This window comes from Polypterus senegalus, chromosome 13 (assembly GCF_016835505.1).
Source record: "Polypterus senegalus isolate Bchr_013 chromosome 13, ASM1683550v1, whole genome shotgun sequence".
NCBI lineage: Eukaryota > Metazoa > Chordata > Cladistia > Polypteriformes > Polypteridae > Polypterus > Polypterus senegalus.
The window spans coordinates 70526307-70553553 of record NC_053166.1 but is presented as its reverse complement, the minus strand read 5'-3'; the positions used below and the strand labels follow the sequence as shown (position 1 = coordinate 70553553).

Here is a 27247-nt window from a genome sequence, read left to right as displayed (position 1 = left end):
TTGAGCAAAAATAATATCGTTTTGAGAAGATTGTTTGATTTTGCAAGACAAGTCAAAGGTTTTGTGAGTGTATCTTGAATTTTAGGGTTTGTGCTTAGTGTTTTGAGAAATGGAGAGGAAATGTGTTTTAGCAATTCAGAAAAACTGCAAATATCTAAGATCAGCAGTAGCCCAAGATGAAATATTAGATGCAGAGATAACCCATAGAGTGCAGTGTGGATGGAACAATTGGATGAAGGTATGAGGAGTATTGTGTGATCGAAGAATTAAGGTGAAGACTAAAGGTAAGGTTTTTAAGACAATGGTAGGACCAGTAATAATGTATGGAGCTGAGACACGGGCAGTAAAAGGAGTGCAGGAGAAAAAGTTAGATGTGGTAGAAATGAGAATGTCGAGATGGATGTGTGGAGTTACAAAAAAGGACAAAATAAGAAATGAGACAGTCAGGGATACAACAAAAGTGGGAGAGATATCTAAGAAAGTTATGGAGCTTGGAGGTGGTAGGTTGAAGTGGTATGAACATGTGATGAGGAGAGACAATGAACATGTGGGATAAAGAGTGGTGGGAATGAAAGTACAGGGGAAGAAAAAACGAGGGAGGCCAAAGCGGAGGTGGGTGGATAAAATAAAAGAAGGTCTGAAGAAAAAAGGCTTGAGTGGGGAGGCAGTGTAGGACTGAGCTGTTTGATGAAGGCTGGTCAAGAACATTGACCTCACACAGAAGTGGGAAAAGATGAAGAGGAAGAAGAATTAGCTGACTTTGTTTATTTTGCAATTAGAGAAGTGCAAAAGTATGAGATTTACATTTTGTGATGGCACAATGGCAGCGCTGCTGACTTACAGTTAAAAAAAACAGGTTTATATCTTGAATCCTCCCTGCCTAAATCTTGCATGTTCTTCCTGTGCTCGTGTGAGTTCCTCCCACAGTGCAAAGACAAGCGTATTAGATGGTCTGACAATGCTAAGTTGCCCCCCTGAGTGTGTATTCACCCTGTAATGGAACCTTAATGTCTGAGGGATATCATCTTCTCTGGTATTTGCCATCATCCCTGAAATGACCCACTTGACTTGTAACTTCATACCCAAACAGGTTACCAGTCACCCTCAGAATTTCTTGAATTTGTGCTCTCCAGGAAAGGAGCACCCGTAGCCTCCTGTAGCAAGTGGATCCTATGACTTCATGTAAGGTAGTTGAAGAGACTGCAGCCCACCAAGCACAGAGTTCCCCAGTAAAGGTTTTCCGATTCAGAGTCGCACTGCAGTCAAGCAAATTTATGAATGAAAGAAAAATGGAAACCACGCAACAATCTGAATTCTCTGTTTTTCTATTTCTTGTGTTTCTGACAGGACGCTTGCTGCAATCATGCCTTTTGGTGAGCCAGGGGTGCATTCTCTGTGATCTACAATTGCTTCTTCAACACCACCTGCAAAGAGACCTCCTCAAGACAAACAGGTAACAGTTAGAAACTCTCCTTTTCTCTAACTATTTGAAATGTTCACAATCAGGGTGGGGGGACATTCTCTCCTTGTTCACATAAAAGATGAAACGGAGCTTCTAGGGGGAATTCTCCACGCTGTGTTTGGCTTCCTTATTTGTGGCACTTCCCTGTTTATTTACTTCATTGTCGCAAGTTTCATTTCTTAAAAATAATTATGTGCCTCTTTTGTTCTCCTACCTTTAATTAGTTTTCTTCCTCACTCCCTCCAGTCACCTTGGCCCACTGCTGACAGTCATTTTGTATGCTCAGTAGAGAGACATGTTAAACCAATCCTTTAGATTTTTTGAAGAAGCAACTGGAATAGTTGACAAAAAAGCATATGACATAACTTACTTAGACTTTCAAAAGCTTTGATAAAGTCCCACATCAAAGATTAATTCTAAAACTAGAAGCTTGAGACATCACAGGTGGCCTGCAAAACTGGATCTCAGTTTTGTTAACCAGCAGGAGACACATAGTACAGATAAGAGGAGAATGCTTCACATGGAGTGAGATCACCAGTCGAGTCCCTCAGGGGTCTGTTCTTGGACCGCTATGTTTTCTGATTTTTATTAATGACACTGATTCTAGTATAGTTAGTTAACTTGTGAAATTCCTAAATAATACTAAAAATGGGGAAATGGCAGACACTGAAGTGGCAGAAAAACAAATTCAAAATGATTCGGTCAAGCTTCAAAGCTGGATGACCATTTGGAAAATGCAGTTTAATGTAGAAAAGTGCTATATGTGGGCAAAAGGAACATCAATTATAAATATAAGATGGGAGACACTGTCCAATAGGAAACAACTTCTGAAAAGAATTTAGCGGTTTACGTTGACAGAACATTTTCACTGACTAAGCAATTTACAGAAACAATTAAAAGGCAAATAAAATGTAAGGAAATATCCTAAAACTGTTGAATGTTAATCAAAGGACGTTATGCTCAGACTATATACTGCACTAGTAAGACCACTTCTGGAGTATTGTGTGCAAATCTGGTCACCACAGTACATTAATGACACAGCAGTTCTTAAAGCTGTGAAGAGGAGAGCAACCAAGTGAATCCCGGGCTTAAGGACACGTCCTACTGTGACAGACTCAGAGGATTAAATCTGTGTAGTCTCGAGCAAAGCAGAGTGCATGAGGACCTAATCCAGGAATTCAAGATATTCAAAAGCAGTGATAAATTAGATCCAGCCGAATTCTTTCAGATTAAGGGTAAATCACATAGTCGAGAACGTCAGAGGAAATTAAGGAGAAGTGCTTTTAGGACTGAAGCTAGGAAGCACTTCTTTACACAGAGAGTTGTGGAAATCTGAAACAAACTGCCAAGACATGTAGTTGAAGCAGAAACGTTGACAACCATTAAGACATATCTGTATGATATATTAATACAGCTTCGCTATTAGCTAAACAAATGGTCTTGATGGACTGAATGGTGTCCTCTTGTTTGTCAAATTTCTTATATTCTTATGTTAACAATCTGTAGAACAAAAAACAGGAGTTTTGCTATGTGTACAGGGCACAGTGAAATTCTTACTTGCCTGTCGTACCAGCACGTATCATGTTGCCACCCTCTGATGCCATTATAAACCAAATTGACTGAAATATGTGTAATGTCCCACCATTAGACTATAAGGGCAGAGTCAGCTGTCCCACTACCCTGTGTCCTCAGCCTCCTCTGATTGCTTATACTCTGCAAAACTAAGCCTTTATTTTCAAAGAGAAGAAAAGGTTTACCTCAAATGTATTCCTTTACAAATGTAAAGTATTACACATAGGAAGTAGAAATGTTAGATTGAACATACAGAGGTCTGAAATGTGAATGTACATCCTTATGAGAAGGACCTAAGAGTCATAATGGGCTTGTTATTATCTACACTCAGGCGATGCACAGACGCAATCGAGACGGCTGTCAGGTTATATATGATGTGTGGAGGACAAGTCAAGGAAGGTTATGATTAAGTTACTGTGCACAGCTTTGGTCTTTATCTTACAAAAAAAGACATAGCAGTGCTAGAGTAGGTCCAGAGAAGAGTGACTCGGCCGATTCTGGGACTGAGAGGTATGAGCTATGAGGAGAGATTGAAGAAGCCAAACCTTTTAAGATTAAACAAAGGGAGGCAACATGACGGAAGTGTTTAAATTACGAAACAAGTTAGTACCGTGGATCCCAATTGTTACTTTAAAATAAATTCTGCAACAAGAACACAGAGGAAATAATTGGAAACTTGTTAAGAGCATATATTGCACAAATGTTTTTTTTTTACGGAAAAGAACCATGGACAAATTAAATAAATTACCAAGTAGTGTGGTGTTGAAGACTTTAGGGATCATCAAATTGTGACTTGATACAATTTTGCACAATTTATGTGAATAAAATGAATAGAACTGTTGGGCCAATTGGCTTCTTCTCATCACAATTTTCCTATTCTAATATTCATTTTGGATCACGGACTGGTGTCTAGCAAGCTGGTAATCAGCCCACATGACAAAAAAATCTACTTAACCACTTAAATGTCTTCTGCAGTACTTGCATTTGCTACGTTTATTGTATCAATGGAGCTTTTAAAAAAGATGAGTAACGTTTAAAATGACTTTGAACTTGAAAAGGGAACCGCAAATAGTCAAATGTCCACTAGAGGGCAGCATACGGCTGTAGATGGTCTGAAATGAATGTCATTTTTATTTCCTTTATGTTTTAATTTTATAAGTGAATGCTAATTGTATTTTTTCAATTATGTTTTAACAAATATGTACAGTATTTTGTATTTGTCTTGGCCTTTGAAGATAACAGGGTCATCGGAGGTGACCAGAGCGTAATTCCGACTTTTTGTACCATTCCATCCAGAGGCTGACAGTTGATGTGATGCATGTAGCCTCTTATTCTTAGGTCCTGAATGGAGAAGGCAGTTTGCTTGACTGCCTGTACAAGTGCATGCTGTCCTGTTTAGGCTCTTACCACTCCTAGTTGGATTGCATCAGTCTTAGCGAGGGAGCTTCAGTGTTGCTAGGCAGAGGCACGCTGCTGTCTGCTTGTGCTCAAAGTCCAGATCCCGCTGCTTCTAACCTGGAGCTAGAAAGAGATCCCTGTTCACTCAGGCTGAAAGATTTAGGTCATGTTTAGAAGTAAACACCTAACTCTCTCTCTCTCTCTCAGCAAATCATCACTGAGCAGGGTGCAATGGAAAACACAAAGTGGATTCAGGCCAGTCCTGGAATGAGCTCCTGTCATCATACTGTACAGTAAATGGTGTGCTGGCAACTGGCAAATAACACAACTACTTGGCAAGTTTTGCATTGGAGTCCCCAGTGCTGCTCTGACTAAACAAATAACCTGTGAGGGTGAAGAGCGCGCTCATCAGTATGGACAGAGGGCCTCACTGCTGATACCAATACATGTCTTTAGACAACTATTAGGATAAAGAAGTCAGTCTTGTGTGATTTTGAAAACGAGAATGGTTAAGATCACACAATCCCTTATGGGGACATGGCAGCACTGACATGGGAGGATGAGCTGAGCTGATACATTTCTCTTCTTGCTGCAGAGGTGGTAAATCTGGAGAGATGTTCAGACTTCAGCTGTGATACTGAAGCAAATTGTAGGCCAAAGTGCTATCCTTCCTGCAGTAATCACCACATTAACCTCCATGGAGAGACGACTTCACTGACTTGAAGGACTGTAACCAGCAAATAAAGCACAGTGTAGTCTGAAGAGATGTCCTGGGTCTCTAATAACACTCAGTCATAATGCTAACTAGTGTGAAAAGATGACACCATTGTGTTGGACCACAGATGAGGGCCCTGTTTAGATTGATAACTCATAAATTCTACAATATGTACCTGTACATCATGACGCCATTATATTGGTACTCAAAACAGAGGTCAATGCAGTTCAATTTGTTAACCTCATGTAAAAGTGTTGATTTGTTGTTCAGTGTACGTGCAGTCAGCTTCATGTTTATTCTCAGTAGACTGAAGCCTACTGGTCAGTCCAGTGCCGTGACGAAGACCTAAATCGGGAGGCCGCCGAAGCAAACATCCAATTTTCTGTCTGACTGATTATAGCTCTCATTACACCAGCTAATTAGAGCTGTGCACACTCTGATTTGTGCTTCTAATAAGCTGGTCTCACATCTTTAAGGCATTCTTGTGGTTGTCATGCTTGTGGAAAGGGTGTTTTTTTTTTACCAGATTGTCCAGGCTCTTTTTACCTAAGGTTTGAACATTTTCTTACATTGGCCTTCCATATCAACCTCTTTTCAAAATAAACTCAATTGTCTTCAGTTGACAGAGAGATTTTAAGCTTTAGGGAAGACTACAACAAAGATGATTTGCTATGAAACATTCACAATACCTAATGATCTGAGCTTTCTCATCTGATGGTTTTGTGCTTGGGCTTCAGGATTTATTTATGATTTACCAGTGCTGAAATCAAAGACCTGTATTGGTGTTGCTCACAGTTTTCCTAACAGTTCTCCTGAAATCCAGAATCATGTTCAATAAAGAAGTGAGATGTTTGTGTTAGACTACATTAGGCCATCAATGAACAATGCCTTTCAAACAAGGAGCTTTTCAGGTTTATCTTTATCAAATAAGGAATAATTTAAACAGTTTTTAAAAACATGTTGTAATGAGACATAAAATTAGTCCACCATTGGGGCTGAAACACATCTTATGTCTTGGGGTCAAAACAGGCGAGCTCTTCGTTGTATCTTCCATCTTGGAGCTTAGTAGCTATGCGCTTCATTGTTGAATTGAGCTGCCAGCTTTGGAGTTTGTCCTCTAATCTAACTTAACTTTAGTGGTTGATCTATATAGTTTAGGATTTTTGGTTTTACATTTACTGCAGAATCAACACATTACATATCAATGATGGAGTGGGTGCCCCTCCAGAGGTTTGAGTTTGATTCCTGGCTCTGTGCAGACTTTGTTTGTTCCGCATATTTGGAAGGACCTTTGTCTGTCTACTTCAGTTTCCTTTTCACATCTAAAAAATGTCTGTGAGTCACGTTAACATCTCGTAAAGCACTTTGAACTGCACATTTTGTATGAAAATTTGTTACAGGAAAAAATATTGTTACTGTTATTCTTGGTATCCTCAAGGATGGTGTGAACTCTAGGGGTGTCAGTGAGCCCAGTACACAAGACACAACTTCCACAGACAAAATTCCAAGCTAAAAAGAAGTTCTTTTATTGCTTTAGAATACCTTGACAGGCTTTTAGGTCAGTTCACACTGTATAATCTAGTACCTCAGTTGCCTTTCTCTTTCCTACTACCTCCACGCTGAGTGTTGTCCTCTTCCTCACGACTTTGACTCACTTTAAGTGAGGCTAGAATGCTCCTTTTATGTTGGACCCAGGAGATACTTCCGATGTCATGATATAGCATGGTGGAAGACTTCTGGGTCATGCGGAAGATCCCCATACTGGGGAGACTTTTTTTCCGACTGCACTCTCTGGTGGCAGCCAGGGTTTTCCTTCAGAATTACACTTCTCATGAAATCCTGCAGGAGTACAAACTAGGACCATACTAGAGTAGCATGACCGCCTTTCACTTTGGGGGATAAACTGTCCTCAACTGTTAGTCTCCCCCATTCCATCCAATATATGACAGCCCCCACTGTGATATGAACCTACTGCCATCTCAGCCAGGTTGCACCTCCATTTATGCAGTCCAACCATTTTGGCCTCCCGGCTGCGTAAGTTGTTGTTTCTCATTCCAGACGAAATACCTGTCCATTATGGAATCTACAATGGGTAGAAAATTGGTTCAATATTGAAATCAAACAGGTAGGGTGAGTGGAATTTCTTAAGAATCACTTGATATTAAAAGTGGTGCCCCTCAGGGATCAGTACTGGGGCTACTACTCTTTTTAACATACATAAATGGTCTTGATAAAAATATGATAAGTTTACAGTAGATTAGATGGAATGGTGGGCAATGCAGAATCAGAATCATTTCAAATGGACCTGGGCAGAATTCAGACTTAAGCAATGTGTGGCAGGTGATGTTTAACGTAAGTAAATATAAAATATTAGGTGCAGGAAGCAAAAATCTTAGATTTGAATACACAATGAACATTACTCCATATGAGGAGGACCTCAGATTCACAGAGGACTCGTCATTGTCCACATCTAGACAGTTTGCAGAAGTGATTAAGAAGGCCAGTCAGATGTTGGATAACTTAGCATAATGTCCTGACTCCAGGACTGCAACATATGAGCTATAAGGAAAGATTAAAGGAATCGAACATTTTCATCCATCCGTTTTTGTAACCCACTTATTCAGCACAGGGTCCAGAGGAGGTTGGGGCCTATCCCAACAAGCATGAGGCACAAGGCATCTTTTCAGTTTAAGCAAATGGAAATTAAGAGTATCATGACTGGAGTGTTTGAAGGAAATTAGTACAGTTGAACTTAGCTGTTACTTTACAATGAATTATTTAACAAGAACACGGTGACACAGAATGAAACGTGTGAAGGGTAAATTTTGCAGAATCATTTGAATATTAGTAGTTCACTCAGAGACCCATAGGTACATGGTATATATTGCCAAATAGCGTGGTAGAGAGAAGAACGTTAGGGACTTTCAAAATTCATCTTGATAGTATTCTGCTAAAGTTAGGTGAAGAGGGTTGATGAGCTTTGCTGGGTTGAATTGCTTATTCTAGTCAAAACTGTCCTTACATAAGTTTTGTTCTTAGTAAAAAAACATGCCTAGATGAGGTGCCAGTCCATCAGTAGCATACTCAAACAACCAAACAGCTTTAGAGTCACACACACTTCTGTCTTTAGGTTGTGGAGGAAAATCAAACAGGCTATAGACATGGGGACAATATGTCATCCCCACACAGTGACCCTGTTGGGGTCTGTGCTCATCAGAGCTCCATATAGTACTCCAGATATAACTTCTCAAATTTTAACTTTATACTCCTTAAGTAAAGCATTTTGCACTCTCCCAAAAATGAACCTCTGAGAAGACCTTTCAGTAAAGGCACAAGAAGAGGCCCTGTTTAAAATAATGTCATCTTAATGCTGAAGATGGGGGCACTCCCCACATAAATCATGCACCATGAGAGGCTCTGAGAGACTGTCATATTGTGGTCTCCATTTTAAAGAGTGATAAAAAGGTCGGGGTTAAAAGGTGAGAGGTCTGGCTGCATCGATCTGTTGACGGCTAAGCATTTTTACATCTCTCTCTTGCGGTTTAATTAAACATTCAGCAGATGTTCATGTACTTGTACTGATGAATGCGTCAAATCCTGATTAAATTTGTCTTGTCTGTAACAGATTTTCATTTTCACACGCTTTGCTCTGCTGGATATCCTCTGAGGTGAAAAAGATGGAGCAGAGATCCTTCTGGATTGAAGCAGGTCCCTTTTCCATACCTTTTTAAAAAGTTCCTCTTGAGCCTTTATAAAGAAATTGCTTCATACTTCATTCCTCAGAACTGTCTCTCCCGTAGTTGTGTATTTGAAATATTAAGTACCACGCTCAGTATCTTGCTGTAATCTTTGATTACCTGTTTAAAGTGGTCCAGGCATTGCAGGGAAACACAAGCTGTGTAGTGTTCAGCATTTCTGCCTCAGGTTATAGGAAACTGGGTTAACAAAAACAGTTTATTGTAATGGTTTGAATGTATATTTCTGAAAATGTACATTTTATCAATTGTCTTTAGTTTTATGCCATTCTACTTACATTCTCAACCCCACTCAGTCCTATTCAGTGTCTATTCTGCACACACTAGGAGTAAGGCAAGGAGCGAGTCTATCACAGAGTCTGCTGGTGGAATGCTGGGCCCAGTTGATCTCTTTGTAGTTTTCTGCCTCTGTCTGTGTGGGTTTTGGCTGGATGCTCCATTTTTCCTTCCACATCTGCAAAACTGTTAGTGTGGACTGGTGTCCCTTCCAGGGATACACACAATGCTTCCAGATTAGCCTTCCCATGACCCTAAAACTGGGCTAAGTGGTTTCAGTAAATGATTGGATGAATAAAGTTGATATCATTTGCAATGCTGAAACCAGTTCTTCAATAATGATTTGGGAAAAGCTGGAAGTTGTTTAAAAGTAAATTTCACAAAATGTTCAAGAAATGGTTAGCATGGCGAGGATGTTTTCCTCACAGCTCCAGGGTGCTGGTCTCTATCTCTGTGGATTGTACATATCTCCATGTTCATCTATATTGTCTTCCCATGTCAGTTTTTCACTCATTGCTAGTATTTACGTATCTTTAATGAGTTACTCTACATTTGCCCTTACAAGAACTAACATCTGGGGTTGTCCAAGGTTTGCTCCTGGCTCTCGTCAGGCACTACTGGAATTACACCCTTACTCCCAGTAAAATAAATTCAGAAATTCTCTTCTTTTAGAGAGAGTTGGAACTTCATGTTGTGGTAGGCATCAACCTGAGGATATTTTACATCAAGATTTAAAAATTTTGGAAATATTATGGGACTAAGAATTGATCAGACTTTATACACTGAGCTGAGTTGTCTGGCTTCTGATATTCCTTTATCAATAAATATTTAAAAAAACTTCTAAAATATCCACCTTAACAAAAGGATACATGTCTGTATGTCTGGTAGTGTGTCCATCCAGGTGTCTCATTCCAAAAGATGGAGCATCACAAACCTTTGTAGTAATAACATTCATTGCATCTGTCATTCCAACAGATGGCACATTATAAACATCAACACTGCCTGTGTGAGTCCCATACCAAATGGCATATAACAGAGACATATGCATTGTGTGGTCCACTGCAAATGTTAACAATGAGGTCTGCTTTGATTACGTAGTTTCCAGACTGTTTTAGGTGGATGGCACAGCTGGTATTCTTTAAAAATATATTGCTATAAATATGAATATACTTTAAAATATGTTACATTACAAATTAAGAATAAATGTGTTACAATAGGGCGGTACGTGGTAGCGCTGCTGCCTCGCAGTAAGGTGACCTGGGTTCACTTCCCGGGCCCTCCCTGCACAGAGTTTGCATGTTCTCCTCGTGTCTGCGTGGGTTTCCTCCGGGTGCTCCGGTTTCCTCCCACATTTCAAAGACATGCAGGTTAGGTGGATTGGTGATCCTAAATTGTCCCTAGTGTGTGCTTGGCATGTGGGTGTGTGTGGGTGTGTGTGTGCATGCCCTACAGTGGGCTGGCGCCCTGCCCGGGATTTGTTCCTGCCTTGCGCACTGTGCTGGCTGTAATTGACTCCAGCAGACCACCATGACCCTGTAGTTAGGATTTAGCGGGTTGGATAATGACTGACTGACTGACTGTGTTACAATATCTTACAGTATACTGAAATATATTTTAAAATAAGTAAATTATTGCCATTTTTGCATATTGCAATATTTTTTACAATATATATTTCTCAAATATTTAAAAAACTAGGAATAATATACTGTAAATTCAATCCACCTAAACAGCATGTCTTTGGATTGTGAATGGAGAGAACATGCAAACTCCACACAGGGAGGACCTGCGATGTCTCCTTGTTGTGAGGCAGCAACGTTACCACTCTGCCACCCTATTTGGAAATCTATTTGTTGCAATATATTAAGAAATCTATTTGTTGCAATATATTAAGAGAAGTATGTGTTTCATTATACTTTATTTATAATCTTAAAAAATATTTGAACTACATATATACAGTATATATATAGGCATTATATTCAAAGGTATCTCCATATATTAAGGTATATTACAACGCATTTAAGTTTCGCAAAGGTTTAACAGATAGACCAATGTTACACTGCCAAGCTGTTTTTAAGTACAAGTGTATGCAAAAAGAGGAATAAATAGATACAAATTTCCTTTGCAGGCATTAAGACTTGCGCTCTAATAAGGCAGGACTGCAGTTGTTCGCTCCGAGTTCACTACAGACGTTGGATTAGATGCAAGGAAGTAGTAAATTCAAGAGATTTGCACTGAAGAGTAAGAGTTTAGAAAGGTTCAGCAGGAAATTAAATAGAGTAGATGGGTCAGAAGAAGGACAGCTTTTATAAGGCAGCGTAAAAGCTTGTTAGAGAGATTGTACAACACATTGTATATAAAAAAGAAACAAAATAAAAGAATCATTTATGCAAAAAGGTTTATGATAAATAGAGGGTCTAGTGCAGTTGTTCTCAAAATCAGTTCTGGGGACCCCATGTAGCTGCATGTTTTTGTTCCAACTAATTTTTGTTTTTATTGGACTCCTGGCTGAAAAGCCGTCAGTTTTTCTAAGAATACACCATGCATTTATACGTGGTACTTAGGGATAATTTAGTGGTTTTTTTTAGATTTTGAATTTTTCATGCTAATCAAGATTTCCATTCCACTCTTCCAGGGGATCCAATTATTTCCAATTATTTTACTTCAGCATTCAGTGTTGCTTACCTGGATGTTTGTTATGCTCATTGTCATTTTTGGGATGTAATTAAAGGAATAAACTTAACAAAGTTTAACAATTGATTTAACAAAAAAGGGATTGTGAATCTGGGGGCAAAAACCTGTAGCCATAGGGGGTCCTTAGGACTGAATCTGAGAACTCCTGCTCCAGAAAGAAACAAGTAAATGTAAAATGAGCACAGAGAGCATTCTAGACTTAATAATGATGCTGGATATAATGAAGGTTACTGGGACTTTACTGGGCTATTGGTTCTGCAGTCATTGTTCGGGATTATTAGTGGCTTGAGCTGCTAGAAAACAACTGGCTTAAATCATTTAATTATCAAACAAGCATGTTCTACTGCTCTATAATTGTAATAGTAGGAAATGTTCTGCTTTGTTGGAGAATCAATTGTAGAGCTGTTTACCATTGCAGAGTCACAGCTGCAGGTTCCTGGCTTCAAATCTTGAGTTGGGGACTTGACTATGCGGAGTTCACACTTTGTTTGTGGGCCTGCATGGGTTTTCCCGACTGCAGCTCAAAGACATCTTACTAGGTTAACTGTCAATGCTAAAATAGCCAATCCCATCTTAGTCTTGCTGAAAGCAGATGTATATTATGTATGACTGGATACAACTTTGAGTCAATTGTGCTTAAAACTGGATGGGAATGATTAGATAGCTCAGTGAGTGTCACATTTCTAAGCCAATCCAATGCCTCAGGAAGTTGTAGGGTGGAGATTTTGAACTGCAAAGACCAGAGGCACTCCCATTAACCTGGTCCGACAAACAGCAAGCTTCTGTTTACGATGAACTGTCTACAGGCAAGATGTCTGCTAACAAAACCCTATTAGACATATAAGCACACTGCACTTATTTAAAATAAGCATAACCTGATGTAAGGGAAAAACATTTCTGTAGCATCAGATTATACACTGGCATTCGAAGACATCAATGGATGAATGATAAACATGAAGAACAACATTGTCAGAGGTGCTATATGTGCAGTCTAATGTTCAGTGTTATAACAATAGTGTAAGAGTCGAGGTGAGTTTAAAAGAATTAGCAGCTATATTTGTGAAAATATGGACTGCAAAAGATGCATTTGAATTATACAGACTGCCACACTCCTTTAAAAGGACTGCCGTTAAGAGAGCTGGTAACAAAGATTTCAATCCTCAAAACACCCGAATCAACAAATCTGCATGACAACACCACAGATGATTCTGAAGAGCATCCACCTTCTGACTGTATGTGTAAATGAATAACTAAAGAAAAGCAACATTACTGTCTAAATGGTAATGCAAACATGCCATGGCAAAATAGCAGCAGCCTTTTAACATGTTGTATATCCACAGACTACAGTGCTTATCTAAGCTTTATTTACTGTTATAATATCATATGTGTGTGTCTGTCTGTCTCCACTGTCTCACTGTTCATTGCAAGGAGCAAATTAATTATTATGATTCAGTTACCTTGCACTACTGTGCTGTCGAACGGTAACAATTTAGCCTTTTATTTTCTCTCAGTGTCAAGTCTTTTTATAGTTGTGTAGGATTTCTCCATTATTGACTACAAACTTTTTAATGCGTTGTCCCCAGATGTGTGTTCTCATTTGAGAATCACACCTGGCCCCACAGAGTAATACTAAAGTGACCCCTTAAGAGTGAGTATGCGTGCGAATGAGTGTACCCCACAACGGACTGACTCCCCTTCCAGGTTTAGTTCCACCTTGTGTCTAGTGTCATCTGGATAGAGTTTAACTCCCCACAACTCTGAATTGAGCAAATGGGTGGATAGACCTTAAAAGAGGCTGAAACCCTTTATTGAGTCAATAGCAGATATTAAAAAAATTGGGAGTGTGCTCCCCTCGACTTTCTCGTATACCGAGATACAGAAAAAGGTCATCAGAACCACTTCTAGTTGTGCAATATTTCTCAAATATTATATCTGTTTGTTTCTCATCATAAATAATTGAAAATATCGATACACAATCATTTATCTCTGTTTATAATCAAACTTTATATTAAAATTATATTTTCGCACTTTGAGAGGTCGAAAACAGTGATGGAATTTTTCATGATTACGCATTACCTAGATTACATACAAAGTAAAAGACTTATAATCACCTAAAAACATAGAAAAAGTGTTTTTATATTATATAATATTTGTTTCAATAAACTGCTATAGGTAAAACTGCATTTAGCTACATGATGGCAGAAATAAAAAAATAAATAAAATGAAATGTTTTACCTGGAACACGATGGGGGATGTAGCAGCTTACTGTCCCCATTACATCTTTATATTTACATGGCATGTTCAATTTCTACACATTATTGTTAATCTGATGATGCATAAATTAAAATAAAATGAATACATTATTGAAAGCATATGCGTTATATTGAATACAGCTTTTAAAGTCATGTACACATTTATACTTCCATGATACAAAAAATTCGGATGGTTGCTTAAATAAAATTCTACTTCCGGTTGAGTCATTTTTCTCAAATTTCATATCAGTTTGCTTTTTATCATTACAAAAACCTATAAAAAATTTGAATCATCATAATTATAACTATAGTTTACTTGAAACTTCGCGAAAGAATTCAGTTAATGTACCACTTCTGGTTGCCGGAATTGGTCCAAAAGTTGACAGGATTCCTTATTTTTCATATGAAGTAGGAGTACAAAATCTCATTGACCTAAGTCAAAACATTTACACACAGACAGACATCATTTCAAAAGTGGTATTTTCAGACTCAGGAGGGTCTAAAATGTCAAGATTTATCAAAATCTCGAGGTCAAACGTTTTCACAATTCCTGTACTTTCTCTATATTATATATAGGAGAAAGTAAAAATAAGCTGACGCAGGCACTATCTCATCAGCACATGTGAGCATCAATTCCTTCTCTAGAGAGATTATCTTCTTTTGTCAAGATGTGGCTGAAATGTTCCAGTTTGACAATAGCTGATTCCAGTATGTATTTGGGTCTAATTTGATGTGAATATCACTTACTGTATATGCTCATTGTGCAGTCTATGGTGTGTGTGGTTATCTTCTCCAAGTGCCCGTATTTCCCTTATTCTTATCACAATGATTCTTTGTTGTCTGTAATTCTCCTTCAAAAGAGGTGACACTGTGATGACCATTTAGGAAATATTCAACTTTCTTGTCATTCACAAGGTTCAATGAGATTCTTACTTCCATTTCTCCCAAATTAGTGGCTGCGTTATAATACTTAACCACAACAAACCCCTGTCTGGTACCCCACAGCCTTTTCCTACTACAACTGTATCTTTTACATCTCACTTAATGGCGAGAGCCATTGATGATTTCTAGCATGTTTGCACAAGACTTGTGATTAATCAGAGAAGCCTCAATTCTCTCTGCTCACTGACACAACTCCCTCGTCTGTTAGATGTCTGCTGTCTTTTGCTTTCTTTTGCTTACTGTGATACAGCTGTTCATTGATGGCCAGCTTTGCTGTTTTTGGGCTAACAGAGAGTTTCTTGACTCTTTCCCAGGTGTCACAGGTGGTTTTGTTTTAACAGATGGCATGCATGCTTGCAGATGGATTCACTTAGGCTCTGGTTTTATTGCCCCAACGGTTTTCTTGCCAGCTATAATTCAAGTACATGACTCTGGGCCTGTCAAAATAACAGGGAAGAAGGACAAGCAGAAATCAGAGAGAGCATCTCAAAGTGTCCAACACTGATATACATAGAAAATGCATTAATTTATATTAATGTATTAAATTACTAAGAATACAAAAACTGTGAATGAAATGCTGATAATCCTTGAAGGCTCTGAGGTTATAGCAGGGCCATGTACAGCCTTAGTGGGATCCTAAGCACTTTATCTATTTTGGCCCAATGTCTGCGTATGGCTTGAGGGCCCACTACCGGCCCCAAGACCTCAAATGGTCACTTTGCTTGCTTTAGCTGGAAGGTGGCCATGAGTTACCAGATTGTAAATAAACCATATATATATAATAAAGCATGTTTGTTAGATAATCCAAAGGTGCTTTGTGTATTAATTTACAAAGATTACTGTGTTAGACAAGTGAAGCAATGCATTGCATTGACAGAACATATTGTCAGATGATATATCACAAAAAGAGTTTTTTTCTTCTTCAAGATCCTTTGCTAACTAAGTTGTCCACATTGATAAGAAAAACATATGACACATACAGCATCATCCTCCCTGGAAAAACCTATGTCATGCAATATAATGAGGACTCTGTCCAAAAAAATTTCAAATTCAAAAGGAATAGATAGATAGATAGATAGATAGATAGATAGATAGATAGATAGATAGATAGATAGATAGATAGATAGATAGATAGATAAGAACTTTATTTATTCCAAGGGAAATTCTTTTGTCATATACATGCTCAGTGCAACAAGAGGAATAAAGATAAGGTAATAAAGAGTTAAGAAGATCAGTAGTAATAGTGCAAACAGAATAACTAAATAAACAGAATAACAACATACAGTAACTCTCAACAAAATATCAAATAACTATAACTATAACTAATAGTTTGTATTATAACTATATAACTCCTTTTATGCAAAGCAACAAACAACTATAACAAAAAACTATAACAGATATAATAAATTACAGATTATTAGTGCAAGTGGTGCATGTGATGATGGGAAGGATCACCTACAGAATGAGGAAGAATTATACAGTCTTATTGCCACAGGTAGAAAAGATTTCCTGTGGCGTTCGGTTCTACACTTGGAGGCAATGAGTCCTGGAGTCAATGACTTGGATTCCATCTTGGCTGTGGAAATGAGGTCAACTTTTGCCCTTACATACTGTAGATATTTGAGTGGCCAGCAAGGTCTGGCATCCCTACATGTGTTTTGTGGACTTCATGATTGTGGTATATTTTGGAAGGTGTTGTAAGAACATAGTGTTCAAGACGGCTTCTTGTAATTCAAGCCTTGTATTTTCCTGCTAGGTCATGTGCATTTAAAGTGATTGTAGGACATTACAGGGGGTCCGGAATGTCATTCAGACCTTGTGTTTGCAAATCAGGAATTGTGTTTGTGTGTTTGCTATTAAGTCAAAGAGGCTGTAGAACTTTGCCAAGTGTGCATTCTCTTCTATTGATGATTTTTTATGGTTAGGATGTCAAAAAACAACTGAACCATGGAGAGCATTTGTGTTGGAACCTGCAAAGGAAATTTTTGTTCCTTGCAAATGATGTTGTCTTCATGGTCCCCTGTCGCTTTCTGTGGTCATTCACAATGGACACTGATGAGAATTAGCACATCCAAAGCAACACTGGTTTGAGATCTGTGTGCTAGGGGGATTCAGATGGAAGGGTTCAGGTTCCTCATGGAGTTTTTCACATAATACATCATAAGTGATGATGACATTCATCAATGAACTGCTGCCGCAATGGCAATTTTACATACACTGTAGCAGTTGGTGGTAATAAAATGGGAACTAATGGATGAAACTTATAATTTACTAGTTAGTCCATACTGTCATCCTCACCTGTAGTCTCAAGCTCTGTGTAGCGATTAAAAGAAATGAGACTGTAAATACAAGTGGAAAAAAAAGGTTCTTGAACAGAGCTGTCGGGTACATTCTTCTTAATGGAGGTGCTTAAGAAAATAGTAGGACCTCAGCGCAGATCTCCTGCTACTCTGGAAAGACAGGAGTATTTGATGTGGTTTTGGCCTGTACTCTCTGATATTGTTTGGGCCTGCATGATAGACACTATATGAGGTACACTAGGAGAAGCCTCAAGACATGCTGAGGGGATTATATTTCTCAGATGACCAGGAAGCACCTTGGGATACCCCACAAAATGAATGTTGCTGAATATTGGATGGCCTAGTTGGCCCACTATTACTGGAGCACTCACCAGGAACAGCAATGGGAAAGGGAAAACGAGTTAAAGTTTAAAAATGCAATTGCAAAAACAAAGGTGTATTTTCTCAGCTGTCTGTTATGCTTTCAAGGTACTAAGACCCTAAGTGAAGCTTCAAATTAATGTTGACTTATGTTTATGTTTATTTTTTGTTGTGTCTTCTATTTTTCTATTCATTTTGTAAAGCACTTTGAGCTACATTTTTTTGTATGAAAATGTGCTATATAAATAAATGTTGATTGATTGATTCATTCATTCATTTGTCACGGTGCCAACTATTCAATGTATCTGAGAGATATACACGCTGACAAATCAAGAATGAATCTGGTAGGTTATTGTCATAGAATTTAGATCCTCACAGGAGTTGAAAGACTGTGAGAAAATAGTTCTTAAGTACATTTAGAAGGCCTAACCATTGTAAAATGATTTTCATTTCAGAAGCAATGTTGGAAGTCACATTGTGAAAAACATGATAAGGTATAGAGCTGCTATCCAACTTTCTTATATGATCCTTATATTCCTGTTGATGGCACATTTTTTGATTGTCAGCAGTCTTGGAAGAAATTTTGCAGACTTTCATCACACGCATGAGCTAAAGGAGATTTCTAGTTTATCAGGCTTTTCTTGGGTTAGTTAAATGTTGACAATTTCAAATATTTTCTTTCTTCTTAGCGACCACTTCATCTTTGCACATGGTCCATCTTTGATTCTCAGCTAATCTGGGGATATTTTATTCACAGACTAATAGCCTTATTCTCGCAATTATCATCAAAATCGTTATTAATTTCTGAATGATTTCTCTTCCACTTTTACCATTTTCTCACATACAACCTAATTCACACATTGCTCTTAAATTCTATTTATAATACCATTAGGGGAGGAAGATATGTCTGTCAGTTAACAATGTGCTCTCAGTCCTAATATATGGGGTATGTAAGTTGTTCTCTTTATTCTTCGTACACTCCTAGGTATAGCTCACCGCCCCTCTGTCACCAGCTATAGTAGACAAAGTCTTAGAACCTTTTCATCAGATCTCATACACATCCATCCATCCATCCATTATCCAACCCGCTATATCCTAACTACAGGGTCGCGGAAATTGACAAATATCTTTAATGTAATGCTTCAAAATCTGTGACACCAGACACTAAATATTATTTAAACTGAACAGTCCCATCATATCAACACACTGAAGCCAAACACGAGAACACAGAATTTGGATTATAAAACAGCCCAGAGGCAATGACATTTAGGATACTTCACCACTAAAATGGACAAAGAAAATAAGATAAATGTAACTCCTGCCCCCTTTTAGAGCCTCCATGGGCAGGGCACATGAGATTGTTAAGACGGTGTCTACACCTAAGCGATTCCCATATACCATATCCTTAAAATTCATTATCCACTTATTTAAAAAATGATATTATTTGATCTTTATAATAAATACAATGGAAATTAAATCAAAGGCTCAAAACCAAAAACTATTTACTTAAATACGGTGCAGTGGTAGCGCTGCTGCCTCGCAGTTGGGAGACCCGGGTTCGCTTCCCGGGTCCTCCCTGCGTGGAGTTTGCATGTTCTCCCCGTGTCTGCGTGGGTTTCCTCCAGGCGCTCTGGTTTCCTCCCACAATCCAAAGACATGTGGATTGGTGATTCTAAATTGGCCCTAGTTTGTGTGTGTCCTGTGGTGGGTTGGCACCCTGCCCAGGATTGGTTCCTGCCTTGTGCCCTGTGTTGGTTGGGATTGGCTCCAGCAGACCCCCGTGACCCTATTTGGATTCAGCGGGTTAGACAATGGATGGATGGATATTTCTAAAATCTAAATATTTTAGGAATTTACTAACACACCTGTGAGCTCACCGAAGTTTATCATGAACGTCAATCTCACTTACAAACTTTTATGTTTGAAGTCCCAGTTGTTGCTAAGGCTCACCATGATCTTTAAAGAAAAACTGAATGGGCCCCTTTAGTTGCATGTCCTCAAGCCTGGTAACAGGTTTCAAACAGACCTTCTTGAATGGCTTCACACTTACATTCAATTGCTCCAACCTTCTTTTCCCATTTGGCCTCCACTATGTGTAGCTCCTTCATATGATGCAAGTCACATCTTCAGAAAAATAGTTGACTGGGCAACACTCCTTGTCTATACTTCTCTCTCTGTCATCAGACTTTTGACTCAAATCCTTTAGTCACACTTTCCACTAGCTCCTTGTCTTCACACTGCCCTTTGCGTTATGTGTGGAACATTTTCTTTCTTTGGTCAGTTAACTATTTCAGACTGCCAACCTATCCCTTTCTGTGCAAAACTGCACTTTCACTGACCGGACCATATTTTCCATCATTCCAAACTTTATTTTTATACCAGTTGAATTATCCATCTCCTTCATCATCTCCTCCATCTGTTTTCTCTTTCATCTTTCCCTTTTCTGTTTTTCTGCATTGTCCCTTCTTTTGCTACCCTTTCTACTTCTATCCCTCTCCTGTCTTCATCCGTCTTTCCTTTTCCCTCTCAACTGCTTTCTCAATTAGCCCTACCTTTTTTTCGCCCCTCCAGTCCCTTTTACTAACCTCACCTAGCCAAAATAATCCAATCAGGGACACCAGCAGCCATCAAGCTTGGCTTTACGCTCTCACATGCTGCCTAGTTGCACTTCTTTCCAAGCATTCTTTTTCCTTTTAAATGAACTTTATTAAAACATCTCACAACTCGTTTTTTTTCTTTGTCAAAAAATACACCAGGTTACTTAAATATATACATAAGGAATAATACTGGATATATGTAGTGATAAGTGAAACAATTTGCACAAAACTAAATTCATAGTGAAACTCAATGTTTCATTTCACAAAAAATTTGCATAACAAATTGCATTTCGCTTCCATTGAAATTCGTAAAAAGGTGTTTAGTTTTGTCTGGATCCATTTACATGTATTGATGCTGCATGTGTTTGTGTGTCATTTATTATTTAAATAAGGATCTCTGGTCCCTGCCTTGTGCCCTGTGTTGGCTGGGATTGGCTCCAGCAGACCCCCGTGACCCTGTATTCGGATTCAGCGGGTTAGAAAATGGATGGATGGATGGATCTCTAGTGGAAAAAAATCAGTTGATTTGTTTCTTGTCACGTGTAGACAAATTATTGCGGTGTCAAGTGGAAGTTCTACTGATGCAATCTTGGCAATCGCAGTCCTAAAGATGCATAGAAGACAGAAAAGAAACTCAATGCTCCACAGGGCATAGAATGTGCATACCATCAGGGTCATCTGCAGGAATCAAGAAACCGGAAAGGGGGGTTGCTAGGTAACAGGAAGAGAAGAGCGGCATTCCATTTAGTTAGTTTTCCTGTGGAGAAAACACAGTAATTTGCACAATGGTGCATTTTGGTGTGTATTCATGTGGAAAATACACAGCATGACACATTTTTAAAAAATGTATTGTGCTCTTCAGTGGTGATGTGAATAAGGAGCATAAATAGAATTGACTTTACTGGTCTGCGGCCGAGTATCTGCCGACAAGAACACAGGGAATTTGCAGAAGGGAAAACGAGGCTTTAGGGAGCAATATTCTTTATTTTTCACCCCTAAAATCTTTTAAAAATCACAAAAACTCTTTTAGTGAGTCAAAATGAATTTTAGTGTCAGATTCACAAAACCGTATGTAAATAAAATCCCGGCTGTTTCATCACTCAGTCCTTTCTGATAACAGAAAATGTTATTTAATTCTGAAGCTTTCATTCTGTTATGTCAGGTTAGGCTTTATTTTCCCTGAATATAATGATTTGTGGAATGGAACAGATTAGTAATCATTCATTTATTTTTTCTTCCATTTCTTTCCAAATATTTAAATAAAACAGACAGACAGACAAACAGACAGATAGATAGATAGATAGAATACAGTCTGAACACACACCAGAAAGACTAAAAAGAAAGGAAACTTCTGACTTGGCTGTCACTGTCACACTGACATTAACTGCAGATGTGTTGAAGTTGGTATAAAGGAATCCCAGTAGTGTTTCTTGACACACGTCTGCTGAATAATTCATTGGCTGAAAGTCCTCAGTGTTAGTGTGTCATAGACAGGATGTGCAGCATTGTTCATAATGTCGCTCAGTTTTGTTTTAATTTTCTCCTTTGATACTACCTCCAGGGAAGCCAGAGTGCGTCCCATAACCAAGCCTGTCATTTTAAATAGCCTGTTGATTCAGTGAGCCTCTCTTGAAGTGATGTTACCAGCTCAGCACACCAAAATGTAGAAAATTGCACTAACCATCACAGAGGTGTAGAAGATGTGAAGGACATTACTACTCATATTAAAGGAACATAGTCTCTTAAGAAAAAAAAATAAGAGCCTCCTCTGCCCTTTCTTATATAGTTCATTTGTGTTATAAGACCAGTCCAGTCTGTCATGGATGTGAACCCCCAAGTACATGTACACCCACTACATGAACAGTGACTGGATATAAACTCATGTGGTGTGGCAAAAGTCACTAACCAGTTCCTTGGTTTTGCTGAAGTTAAATCGCAGACAATTCTCTTTGCACCAAGAAACAAAGATGTTCACCTGACTACTGTACTTTATCTCATCCTCCTCATCAATACACCCTATAAGTGCAGAATCATCAGAGAATTTCTGTAAGTGATATGACCTTGTGTTATATTTATAGTCTGAGGTGTACAAAGTGAAGAGAAAAGGAGACAGGGCTTTTTCTAGTGGTGCTCCAGTGTTGCTCACATCCACTTCATAAACGCAGTACTTGGGTTTCACAAACTGCGGTCTGTGTGGCACCATAAGCTTAGCCACCTGCATATGTCTGAGTTTAGCCCTTAAACAGGGATGGCTGGATGGTGTGGAGGCTGGCCCGGACACAGACAGGCAGACATCATGTTGTCACCCAACACACGTTTATTCATCAGTCCACACTATATACGAAAGTGCCACACAAACCCCCAAAGTCCCCAAAGTCCTGGCCACACAATGCCTTACTTTCTTCAGGCCGCCTCCTTGCCTCCTCCAGCAAGCTCAGTCCACTTCCACCCGACTCTCACCCCGAATAAAGAGAGGAACCCGGATGTGCTCCAGGTGCTTCCCGGCAATCTCCCACCGACACGCCCCCATGTGGCGGAAGCACCAACTGTATCCCCTCCAGCACTCCAGGTGTCCAGGCTCCTCTTCCCTCCAGCACTTCCTGGTGTGGTGGAAGTGCTGAGGTCCAGGGCTCCAAAGGCATGGGGGCGCCCCCTGGCGGTGACCACGGGCCCCTACCGGGTTGAGCTTCAAAGCTCTGTACCCATGGTCCCCATAGCAACCAGGGTGGCTGCCCCCACATGGTCTGAGATGGGCGCACGCCCTCTTCCGGTCCTCCAAGGCGTCCCGGCCGAGTCGTCGCCGCAGGCATCCCTGACAATGGTATCAAGTGCATTGGCATCATAATCCTCACATTGCTGTCAGCTTTTTCCAGGTAAGAATAAACCTTATGGAGCAGACAGATAAATTGCCTCTTACACGCCAATCTTTGTCCAACAGGCAATATGCAGTGGGTCCAGGTGGTCAACCATAAGAGGACTCATATTGTCCACGACCAGCATCTCAAAGGTCTTCATAAAATAAGCTATAAGTGCCACTGGTCTGTAGTTTTTAGGTGAACTGGAACAATGCAGGATGTTTTCCACAGCAGTGACACTTTCTGGAGCCTTAGGGAAGAGGTGACAGAGGACACCACAAAGTCGGTACAGATCGCAGATATAAATGAGACCAAGTTAGATAGCCTGCTGGTTCCTTTGTCATTTTTATCTCATTGTTATTTGACAGCTGGTTAAGAATACAAGGAGCAATTAAAAACAGTGAATGCAGCTGTTTAAGACTAAAAGTAGCAATTAAGGCTTTGGGATCTTAACAAGAAAATTAACTAAAATGAATACAAAAATGTTGCTTGCACAATAATTGGCTACTAATTAAGAAACTGGATTGGAATAAAAACCTGCAGCCCTTCAGGATTAAACCTGAGGACTTGCTGCTCTATACGTGAAGGGTAATTCCAGAGTACTGTACTGTATGTAATATTTAGGAAACCATGTACCACAAAAAAGTGAAGCTGTAAAGCAGACGTTAGCAAGAGGTACTTTTGTCTCAAAGTACTTCCTAAGAACACAGGAGCTATTTTGAAGTGATCTCACCTTTGGTACTTCAATTCAGCACTTTCATTTTCAGAGAAGGAAAATTATGCCAAGCTGAAGAAATTCAAAGTGTCCACACAGAGTGTTAAAACTGCCGCTTTGAATTTTTTAATTAAAGGCTTCATGCAAGAGGCAGCATGTTTTGTCTCTTTGCATGCTGAAATATTAATTAGAAACAGCCAGAAGGACTGCAGCTAGGAAAAGAGATTCAAAGCCTGCAGACTTGTTTGCTGGACTGCGGTTTTTATGGATGTGCTGACGCTTATAAATATTTGTAACTTGTTTTTTGTGTTACTTGAGGGGTGAGGTCATAAATCTCCCAGGGTCATCCCTGCTTGTTTTTGAAGAAGTCTTAGAAACCATCCATCCATTTTCAAACCCCCTTATTCCAATTCATGGAAGCCAGAGACTGTCCTGGCAACACTGCATGAGAGGCAAGAAGCAATCATAGGTGGAGACCCTCCAGCGTATAGCCAGAATAGGAGGTTGTATTTTTTCCATTTTTAGTGGTTTTAACACACAAAGCCATAGTCAGGCTTCAAGTTCTACAAAAGTAAGAACCGGAGGAGGATCTCTGAAAGATGAGTGTATAAATTGTTTGATAACACCCGGAGAACATGCTCTTGCTAGCTCTGTGCAGTTATTCCTAGGCTGGGATATGGACTCAGGATTTTCCATGTGTAAGGCAGTAGTGCTAAATGTTACATCATCATGTCGCCCGTTTGAGAACAGCAGCAAGGATCAGTGCCCGTTTATCAAGCGTCTCAGAGTAGGAAAACGGTCCTAACTGGCTCAGAAATGTCAGAGTGGTGCCAATTTGGACCTATTCTTAGAAGTAGGAGTAAAAGCATTGTTTTCATTTTCATTATATACTCGTAACTTTGCTGTGATTAATAGGAGCTTGTGAGCTCAAGAAAACAGAAATACCTGCAGAAAACTGATGCAGACACAATGAGGATCTAAAAACTCATTGAAAGTGACTGGTCTGGGATGTGAAGCCAGCCTCTTAGAGCTGCAAGGCAGCAGCCATAACCACTAGCAAGAATTAAACACCATAGGAGCTCACACATTATTTGGGCACCTCGTGTGAAACTGTCTTGTGGGATTCTCCCTCCCAAGCTGGGTTAGACGTTATGCCGTTAGAATAGCAGTGTTTTACTTAGAGTTAGGGTTATTTTTTAACGTTGTTATATTAAGAAAAAGTAAAATTTTGTGAGTGCCTTTAGCCCGCTAGAGAGAGCATATGTCGTCTCAGGGATCCACTGGGACTCATTGGAGTAAAGTTGCCTGTGAGTAAAGAATAGTGCCGAGGGGACTCCTCGTCACATGACGGATTATTTTGGGTTGCCGTCCAGAGGAATTGACCCACATTTGTCTGGGGGAGTTGCCCAGATCTCTTTCTGGGTTTGGCAAAAGGTCTCAGTAGACAGTAATGTTGTTAAATTGATAGAAAAGTTCTGGGTTCAAGTCCCAGGCACATAGAAATCCTGGGTTCAGGATTCAGGGGGATGTTTCTTTCTTTAATAAGAAGTTAAATTTCTAGCACAATCTTTTTTGGAGAGCACAAATGTATTCATTGGAATAAAGAGGGAGACGTTTGCTTGTTTATTTATGAAAACACCACATATGCAAAAAATGATTTCCTCATCCTAGATAGTTAGGTTAGGTCCATTAGGTTACTTTTTCTAAAAGAGCAGTTCCCTTATAAAATCTACTTCATGATTGACCGTTTCTCTTCATTTGAGCTGATTTGCACATTTTGGAACGAGTTTTAGTATCCACTCAAAGGATTCATGTGTCACTCCACTGGGGTTATGAATATTCTCCCCTTTAAGCCTGTTGTATTCAATTTATGTTTTGTTCCAAACTCTTCTGCATGCAAATCTTGAAGATATTAGGACTAATGGCTCTCCTAGCTGCTCTGGTGTTCTTTGTTGTACTTTCTGTGCTGTCAGTGAAATGTAATCCAGGCCTATGCAGATCTGAGGGATTTTAAAACAATACATTAGCTTGTCTGTGAACCATTTATCTTTAGAGCTTTTGAGATACTTGGCAGTGGAGATATCTAAAGGGAGAGCGATTCAAGATTGTGTTAAATTATATTTTAAATGAAATACAAGAAAACTCTTACTGTCTGAATTATAGGAGGGCGACAGGACCCAGTCTGGGTCTACACTGCACTATTATCTTTGAATTAGTCAGAATCCGTCTAATGCCTTTAAGTGAATTTTCCAAGTATCTCTCCATTCTTTTCGTAACCAAGTAATGTGGTAAAGGTTCACAGTAGGTAAGTGCCTATCGCAGCAGCAACAGGTGCAAAGCAGGGACCAACCTTGGATGGTGTGCACTTTCTATCTCACCTATATCCAGTGGACCAGTCATTTTTCTGGCTTACCCAGTTGCTCCCAATTCTTTTTCCTTTACACTCCACAATCTTTGCCTTCCTTTGGGTTCAAATGCATTCTTTTCATATCGTTTGACATCATCTCAAACCACAACTTCTTTGGTCTCCCTTTTGACTTCATCTTCTCCCACCTCCATCTTGGTGCACCTCTTCATTCAATCATCCTCTGTCATGATGAGAGAAATGATTTACATTAAATAGAATTTGCAGAAAAACTCAGTGCTTTGCTTCCTAAAACAATCTGGAGAAATAAATTGCGCCATGCTTCCAGTGAAATTTGAAGAAGAAAGATGATTAGTTCCTATCTGGAATCATTTTTAAGTCTGTCATTTAGTATTTAAATAAAAAAAAAATCACCAGAGGTGTGCATATCCCTAACTAGGATAAGGCGATTGTTTGATATTGATGGAGATGAAGTTGGCAGCAGCGACTTGAAGAGCACGATGGTGTGTTTTGGTGCGTCGCCGTGTGAAGAATATGCAACATGTCACATTTTCTAAAAATTAACTTTGCTCCTCCATAATGCTATGAACAAGAGGCATAAGCAGAATTGATTTTACCGGTGTGGTACAGATTACATGGATTACATAACATGAAAGCATGAATAAGGTATTAAGGAGCAAAATTTCTTGTTTTCCACCCCAAAAGAAACCTTTTTAAACCCCAAAGAATTCTTTAGTGAGTTTCACGTTTTGCAATTGTAGAGGCACATGTGAAACGAATTGTACTGTTATTTTCCCAGAATCATAGCAAATCGAAACTTCACTTACCCTTTGCCTTCTACTCCATGCTCCCAAAGCACCTCAGTCTGTTTCTTCTCAGCACACCTATCACCTCCACACCAAGCCTTCCTCTTCACTCAACATTCATTGTCCTGCCGCTCCATGATACCCTCACCTATACCAGAACTGTTTACAGCTGATATTTAACTGAGT

At 39.3% G+C, this 27247-nt stretch overlaps 1 protein-coding gene across 2 annotated transcripts in view; it reads left to right on the top strand.

The window, feature by feature from the left end:
• Window positions 1-27247, top strand: part of ccdc120a (coiled-coil domain containing 120a) — a 241063-nt gene that overhangs the window by 70467 nt on the left and 143349 nt on the right. For both annotated transcript variants that reach the window (XM_039774104.1, XM_039774105.1), the window contains exon 2: window positions 1348-1453. The gene's annotated coding sequence lies outside the window, so the exon portion shown is untranslated. The remainder of the gene's footprint in view (window positions 1-1347; window positions 1454-27247) is intronic.